The sequence below is a fragment of the Chiloscyllium plagiosum genome, unplaced genomic scaffold, assembly GCF_037043375.1.
Source record: "Chiloscyllium plagiosum isolate Xiang-an unplaced genomic scaffold, Cpla_swu_hap1 HiC_scaffold_44, whole genome shotgun sequence".
NCBI lineage: Eukaryota > Metazoa > Chordata > Chondrichthyes > Orectolobiformes > Hemiscylliidae > Chiloscyllium > Chiloscyllium plagiosum.
In genome coordinates, this window is record NW_028270182.1 from 38,726,545 (window position 1) to 38,734,669 (window position 8,125).

An 8,125-nucleotide genomic window follows, 5' to 3' on the forward strand; every position below is an offset into this window, starting at 1 on the left:
CAGTGAGAGTCTCTGGTGACGCACTGGTTGTATGTCGTGCCTTTCTATTTCTAGGTCTTGGTTTCTTAAGTTGCGTGATGTCATTTCCAGTTTTTTGTTCAAGGGAAGGTAGATAGGATCTAAATTGATATATTTATTGATAGACCTCTGGCGAGAATGTCGTTCTTCTAAGAACTTTCATGTGTGGCTTTGTCCTAGGAAGTGTGCGTTGTCACAATCAACGTGGTGTCCTTCTTTTTCTGTATGTATGGAAACTAGTGAGAGTGGGTCATGTCTTTTGGTAGCCAGTTGGTGTTCATATATCCTGCTAGCACGACAATAGGACAGTCTAAAATGGAGGAAAAATAATTTTTTATACACTGTTTAATCAGTGTGTGTTCAGATAAGGAAGATTGTTCACATGTGTACAACACATTCTGAATGAACAACGGAGACACAGTTAACGAAAAATGATGCACACGATGTATAAAATTTATAAAGCATTAAAACATTATTTAATCCTCATCTGAAGTGATACCTTCACTTTCTCTCAACGTTCCCCCTTTTCTGGGATTCCCAACTCTAGACTCTCATTCCTATCAGGATGTGTGTAAATTCTTGTTTCTGGTTTCCCAACTTATTTCAGTTAATCCCCTTTCTACCAGAAATTAAATATGTTTGCCTGCTGGGTTCTTTCCAAAGCTAGTGTCTGTCATATTGTTGGAGAGAAAAGTTATGGCATCAGACCCAGTGTTTGAACATATTGCTCTGTTGTACGAGCACTGTACGAAGGACCACAGCACAAAGGAATTGCCAAAATGTTGATGAAAATTTATCTACTTCTTTCGATAATATAGTTTTCTCATTTTCCACATCTCCATATCTATATCCTCTCTCTCTCTCATTCTCCCTTTGTATCTCGTTAAGAAATCCACCAGTAATTCCTCGTGGCCCATCTCTCAAAACTCCTTCTTTCAGTTTATATGCAATGCTTTCGTCAAGATGTAATGTGGTTAAAATTAAGCAATGTAACTACAAAGACATGCGGGAGGAGCTGGCCAGAGTTTATTGGAAGGGGAGCTGAGCAGGAAAGACCATGGAGCAGCAATAGCAGAAGTTTGTGGGGATAATTCGGAAGATAATACCAAAAATGCAACCCCAAGAAGATGAAACATACTCATGGGAGGACAAGGCAGCCATGATTTACAAGGCATCAATCCAAAAGAGAAATATAGACAATGTGGTGAAGATGATTGGGAATTCAGAGAATTCTTTGGCTCTGAAACTACATAAGGCATCACTGACACTGCAGAGCTCTTAATCATCGTCAGGGAGAGAAACAGAGGAAACACATTCACTTTAAACACAGAAGATGGTATTTCTCAAGGAAAAAGATTCAGGTGAATTAAATATTTGAATTAAGATCAGTTAAATGCTGTTGCGGAATGTGTCAGATTGGAAGCAAGACCCGGGGAGACAGACCCTCAGCAGAATGAGAGTTTGAAAATGGAAGCATTTCCACATCAGAAACCAGGTTAGGTCACTGAGTGCAAGGCGGATGGGTGAATGGGTCTCAGTGAGAATTGGTGAACAGACAGCAGAATTGCATTGCAGATATTGCAGCTCGAAACTGCGTATTCATGTAGCTGTAGACCACAGCAGCAGGAGAAGCAGGACAGCATTCAACCACAACCTGTAACTTTTTGCCAGGATGACACCTCAGTCTGTCATTACCATCAACACCATCTATGGCTCAGTGACGAGTGTGGGTGAACATATCAGAGTCAGAATTACATGAACCTTAACCTGATGCTAACTCATTAAAGCTACCGGACTTGACCAACAGATCTGAACGAAGCCCTGCAGTCCTGTCACATTCAGTCATAAATGGTGGTGGACGATTAAACAAATGACTGGAGGAGAGGGTTCCACAAACATCTCCATCCTAAATAATCGAACAGACCTGCACATCAGTGTAAAAGAGAATGATGTTTTATCTGCACCATCCTCTGCCAGAGGTGTTGAGTCGATGATACACCTCACCCTCATCATGATGCCCACAAAATCACAGATGCCAGTCTTCAACTAATTTCGATTTGCTGCATGTGAGAGGAAGAAACAGCTGAACACAATAGATACGACAAAGGCAATGGGTCCTGACCCCATTCCTGCAATGGGACTGAAGCCTTGTGCTACACAACAAGCCGTGTCCCTGGGGAAGCTGTTTCAGTCTAACTCCAACTCTAACATCTCCCTGGCAATGTGGATAATTACTCAGCTATGTCCAGTCCCCTAAGAGGCGATTACAATCTGACCAATTATCACCCCCTCAGTCCCATCACGACTGTCAAATTGGTGGGAGTTCTTTTTGACAGAGATGTCAAGCAGCACAGAAATACCCTGCGCAGTGTAGTTTCCAATAGGTCCCCATGTGGAGATAGTGTTGTGGAAATATCACTGGATTACTAATCTAGACCAGGCTAATGCTTTGGCAGCGGGTGCAAGTTAAAACAATTAATAAAATATCGAGATCTAAAATCTGGTGTCAGTAACAGTGATCTTGAAGCCAATATGTATTGGAAACAGAATTTCCTTTTCCAATGTACTTTTAGGAAGTGAATCTCCCGTGACTTCCTGGGCTGGCCTAAAAGTGACTCCAAAGACCCTGACATGTGATAAACATTTCAAAGGTCTCTGAAACGGCCAATCAAGGCACTCATTTGTATCTAACTACTGAGACGTCTGAAAGGATGAAACCGGACAGAACACCCGGCCTCGGCATCAGTGTCGGTAAAGGGAATGGGAACACAGTCCTGTCGACCCTGCAGAAACTTCCTTCCGAACATCTGAGAGCTTGTGACAACATTTACAGAGCTTTCACACAGACTGCACAGAAACAGTGGGAAAGGAGTAGATCATACAACACATTGAGCCTCCCCCATTCTAGTTCAGGAAAAAAAATCTCCTCAGTGCACTTACCCCACACGATATGCATATCCGTTAATGTGGCTAACCTTGGGAAGCTATAAAATAGGCGGTGCAGTCGTATGTTTGGTCAATCGAGTTTGTTCACCACTTCAATGTAATGATGGTTCGCCGTCATTTCCACACAGTTCTTCTGCTCTCCCAGCATCCCTTTACCGTCTCTAAATCCTTATTTATAATCAGTGTCTTGGTTTCCAGGTGCGTGCGAATTTCCCAGGTTCACAGTCAGTGAGTACAGTCATTAATTCTCATCTCAATGCAGAGTGAGCTGCTTGTACCTAATACTGTGTCCCAGCCAGGGGAATTATCATCTCTGCTTTCAATCTGTCTGACCCTGTCAGAGTTTTGTATATTTCACGGAGATCTGCTCCCAAAACAAGCCTGTCATCCCAGAGAGCAGTCTGGTCATCCTTCAATGCTCTCCCTCAATGTCAGGTTTGTCCTTTATTAGGTAAGGAGACCAAACCTGCACACAATACTGCACAATGTTCAAGATGGGATCTCTCCAAGGGTCTGTACAGCTGCAGTAAGACACCCTTTCTCCTGGACTCACATCCCCCTGAAATGAAGATCAACACACCATGTATCTTCCTCACTGCTTTCTGTTTCTGCAATATTACTTTCAGTGACGGGTGTACAAGGATATCCAGATCTTTTTCAATGTTACAGCTACCCAATTGGCGGGTCCATGTAAACTGGGCAGCGTGCCAATGCCATGCCCAGTATTGACTTCTGGTTACAGAACTCACTGCGCTGCAGGGACCTCAGAGGTTTATGCAGAAGGAAACAACAAAAAGGTACATACGCCCCTTTGTAGATCAACATGTTTCCACCAATCCTTTTCAAATGGTAGGCTGCCAATTTATCGTTTCCCACCAAAGGGCACACTGTCACCTCTATCCACATTGTTCTACATCTGTCACGTATTTACCCATTCACTCCACTTGTCTTAGTCTTCTCGGTGCTTTTTTACATCCTCCTCACCCACTCACAATCCCACATCCGTTAGTGCTGTCAGCAGACGAGGATATATTGTATCTGCTTCCAGCAACCCAATGTTTAAAGGGCTTTGTGAACAGCTGGGCCCCAAGCACCGATCCCTGCATCACCTCAGCAACCTTCCTCTGTTAATTTGTATGTATTTATTTCGTGAATCTGGGTGTCACTGGCTGGGCCAGCATTTATTTCCTGTCCCTAGTTGCCCTTGAGAAGGTGGTGGCCAGCTGCCTTGTTGAACGCTGCAGTCCACCTGCTGTGGTTGACCTCCAATGCCATTATGGAGGGAACTCCAGGATTCTGACCCAGCGACTGTGAAGGAGCGGTGATATATTTCCAAGTCAGGACGGTGAATGGCTTGGAGGGGAACCTAAAAATGATGATGGTATTTCCATATATCTGCAGCCCTTTTCCTTCTAGATAGATATAGTCCTGAGTTGGGAAGATTTTCTCTGAGGATCTTTGGCAAATCATTTCATTGCAGCATGTAGATAGTAAAACACTGCTGCTGCTGCTGCTGCTGCTGCTGCTGAGCGTTGATGGTGGAGCATTGTGGATGAAGGGACAGTCAGACTTGCTGCTTTGTCCTGGATGGTGTCAAGCTTCTTGAGTGTTGTTGGGGCTGCACTCATCCAGACAAATTGGGCGTCTCCTATCACACTTCTGACTTATGCATTGTAGACTATGGACAGGCTTTTGGAAGTCAGGATGTGAGTTACTCGCCGCAGTATTCCTAGCTTCTGACCTGCTCTTGTAGTTACTGTGTTTATGTGGCGAGACCAGTGAGTTTCTCAGCAATGATTACCCACCAGGACTTTGATACTGGGGGATTCACTGATAGCAACACCATTGAATGCAAAGGGGCAGGTTAGATTGTATTTTATTGTTGATGTTCATGGTCTGGCATTTGTGTGGCCTGAATATTACTTGCCACTTGTCAGCCTGGATACTGTCCAGATCTTGTCGCATTTGAACATGGACTGCTTCAGTATCTGAGGAGCCACAAATGTTGCAGAATATTGTACAATCAATGGCGAACATCCCCACTTCTGACCTTAAAATGGTGGGAAGTTCATTGATGAAGCAGCCCTGAAGAAGTTTTCGACCACTGCTCGAGGGACTCCTACAGACTTGGAGCTGAGTTGACTGACCTTCAACAACCATGACCCTCTTTCTACGTGTCAGGTATGATTCTAACCAGCGGGGAGGTTGCCACGATACCCATTGGTTGCAGTTTTGCTAAGGCCCCTTAATGCCACACTTGGTCGAAGGCAGCATCGTTTTAAAGGACTGTCATTCTCATCCCACCTCTGGAATTCAGCTCTTTTGTCCATGTTTGAACCACGGTAATGAGATCAGGATCTGAGTGACGCTGGTGGAGCCCAAACTGGATGTCATTGACCAGGGTATTGCTGAGCAAGTGTTGCTGCTGAAAAGCACTGAGTCCTTCCTCCACTTTACTGATGATCGAGAGTAGACTGACAGAGTGGGAATACCATCATCTTTAGGTTCCCCTCCAAGCCATTCACCATCCTGACTTAGACATATATTTGCTTTTTATAAATAGGAGATGCTTGGGGTAATTTTCCACATAATCGGGGAAAGCCATTGTTGTAACTGTCTTGAAACAGTTTGGCTTGGGTAGTGGCAAGTTATGGAGCACAAGTTTTCAGTACTATTGCCAGAATGTTGTCAGAGTATGGACTATTTGGAGTATCCAGTATCTCCAACCATTTCTGGATATCACGTGGACTGAATCGAGGTGGTTGATGACTGGTAACTGAATCGCTGAGGACCACTGGAGGAGGCTGAAATGAATCATCCACTCAGCACTTCTGACTGAAGATTGTTGCGAATGCATCAGCCTTATCTTATACACTGAAGTGCTGGGCTCTTCCATCATGGAGGAAGGGGTTATTTGTGGAATCTCTTTCTCCAGTGAATTGTTTAATTGTTTAATTGTCCCCAACGTTTCTCGACTAGATGTGGAAGGACTGCAGAGCTTAGATCTAATCCTTTGCTTGTGTGATGACTTAGCTCTGTCTATCACTTACTGCTTATGCTGTTTGGCACACACGTTGTCCTGTTTGGTGGCTTCACCAGGCAGACACCTCATTTGCAGGTATGCCCAGTGCCGCTCCTGCCATCCTGCACACTCCATTGACCCAAGGTTGATCCTCTGGATTGATAGTAATTGTCGTGAGGGGGATACGCCAGGCCATGAGGTTGTGTAGGTGTACAACTCTGCTCCTATAGATGAGCCATATCACCTTATGGACACCCAGACTTGAGCTGCTAGATCTGTTCGAAGTCTGTCCTATTTAGCACCGTGATAGTACCTGCCAAAATGGTGGAGGCTATTCTCAATGTGCAGGTGTTACTTTTCTCGACAATGACTATGCGGTGGTCACTCTTACCGATGCTGTCATGGACAGATACTTCTGCAACTGGCAGATGAGTAAGGCTATGGTCAAAATGTATTTTCCTCTTGTTGGTTCCTTCACCATCTGCCGCAGTACCAGTCTAGCAGTTATGTCCTTTAGGATCGGCCAACTCCATCAGTAATGCTGTAGCTGAGATACTCTTGGTGGTGAACATCGAAATCCCCCACGCAGAGCACATCTTGCATCCGTGCTACACTCACTGCTTCCTCCAATTGTTGGTCAGCATGGAGGAGTATTGATTCATCAGTTGAGAGTGGCTGGTACAATGTAATCAGCAGGAGATTTCCTTTCCCATGTGTAAACTCATGCCATGAGATTTCATGGGAATCGGAGTCAAGAGCATTTCCCTTCCAACTGTATCCCAATGTGCCGCTACTTCTGCTATGTCCGTCCTGCTGATGAGACAGGAGATATTCGGGGAAGGTGATGGGGAATCTGGGACATAGGCTGAAATGGATCACCCACTCAGCACTTCTGACTGACGATTGTTGCGAATGAATCAGCCTTATCTGAAACACTGATTTGAAGGGCTCTTCCATCATGGAGGAAGGGGTTATTTGTGGAATCTCTTTCTCCAGTGAATTGTTTTATTGTCTCCAAAGTTTCTTGACTAGATGTGGAAGGACTTATACCTTACAGAATCATACCTTACAGACAATGTCAGGCTGTTGCTTGATGAGTCTGTTTATTTCTATTCACTGTTTCCTGCCAGCTGTCCCATTCTAGAAACATGCCCATACATTAGCCCCAATCCACTTAGATTTGATTTTGCAAACTGGGCTTTGAGCTTTACCAAAACTTTTCTAAAAATCAAAATATTTGACATCCATTGCTTCTCATTCATTTGTCTTCCAGTCTGTTTCTCAAACATAATTCCCATTTCATATATCTATGTTAGTGTTGTCTATGACCATTACTTTCAACCCCAATAATTTCTCCGAAACCATTTACTTACTATGTTCTATGTTCTATGTACTCTATCATTTTCCCACACCAGACTTGGTTTTCCTTGTATTGTTTGAAAGTTCTGTGAAGAGAGACCTGAAGTAGTGGCTTCATAGTTCTGCCATTTCCGTGTTCCCCATTCTCTATTCTCTGGTTTCAAACTGAAAGCAAACTGCACTTGTTACTCATATTTTTCACATTGACATGATTTATCAGATTTTACAGTTCACTCTTATAACCTTTGCGAATATACTCTTCAAAAATTCATCAATTCCTGCCACAAACTGCTCAATAATTGAACTTCCACATCATACACTCACATGAGCATAGCCTCTGTGCCAACAGAAATACAGCACGATCTATATTAGTCACACTTCCCAACAGCAGGCCCATAGCCTGGAATGTTATGACAATTCCAAGTGTTGTCCAAGTACTTTTTAATGATTGTGAGGTTATCCGTGATAATTCCCCTCCAGGTGAAAAAAAGTTTAAATCCTCTCTGAACCTCAAACGTTTCACTTTAAAAGTGTGCTCCTTTGTTCTTGACCCTCTGACTAAAAGGCACAGTTGCTGTCTATCCACCCTGTCCGTGTCGCTTATAATCTTATCCGTCTGAATCATGGACCCCTCAGATTTCTCTGTTCTTTATTCTGTTCGACTTGTCCGTGTAGAAAATCGTGGAATTCTTCCTGATCTCGCCTACTTGTACTTCTCCATGTCCTTCTGTTATTCAGTCCGCTCTATGTTTCTAAGTTTCACTGCAATCACATCTCATA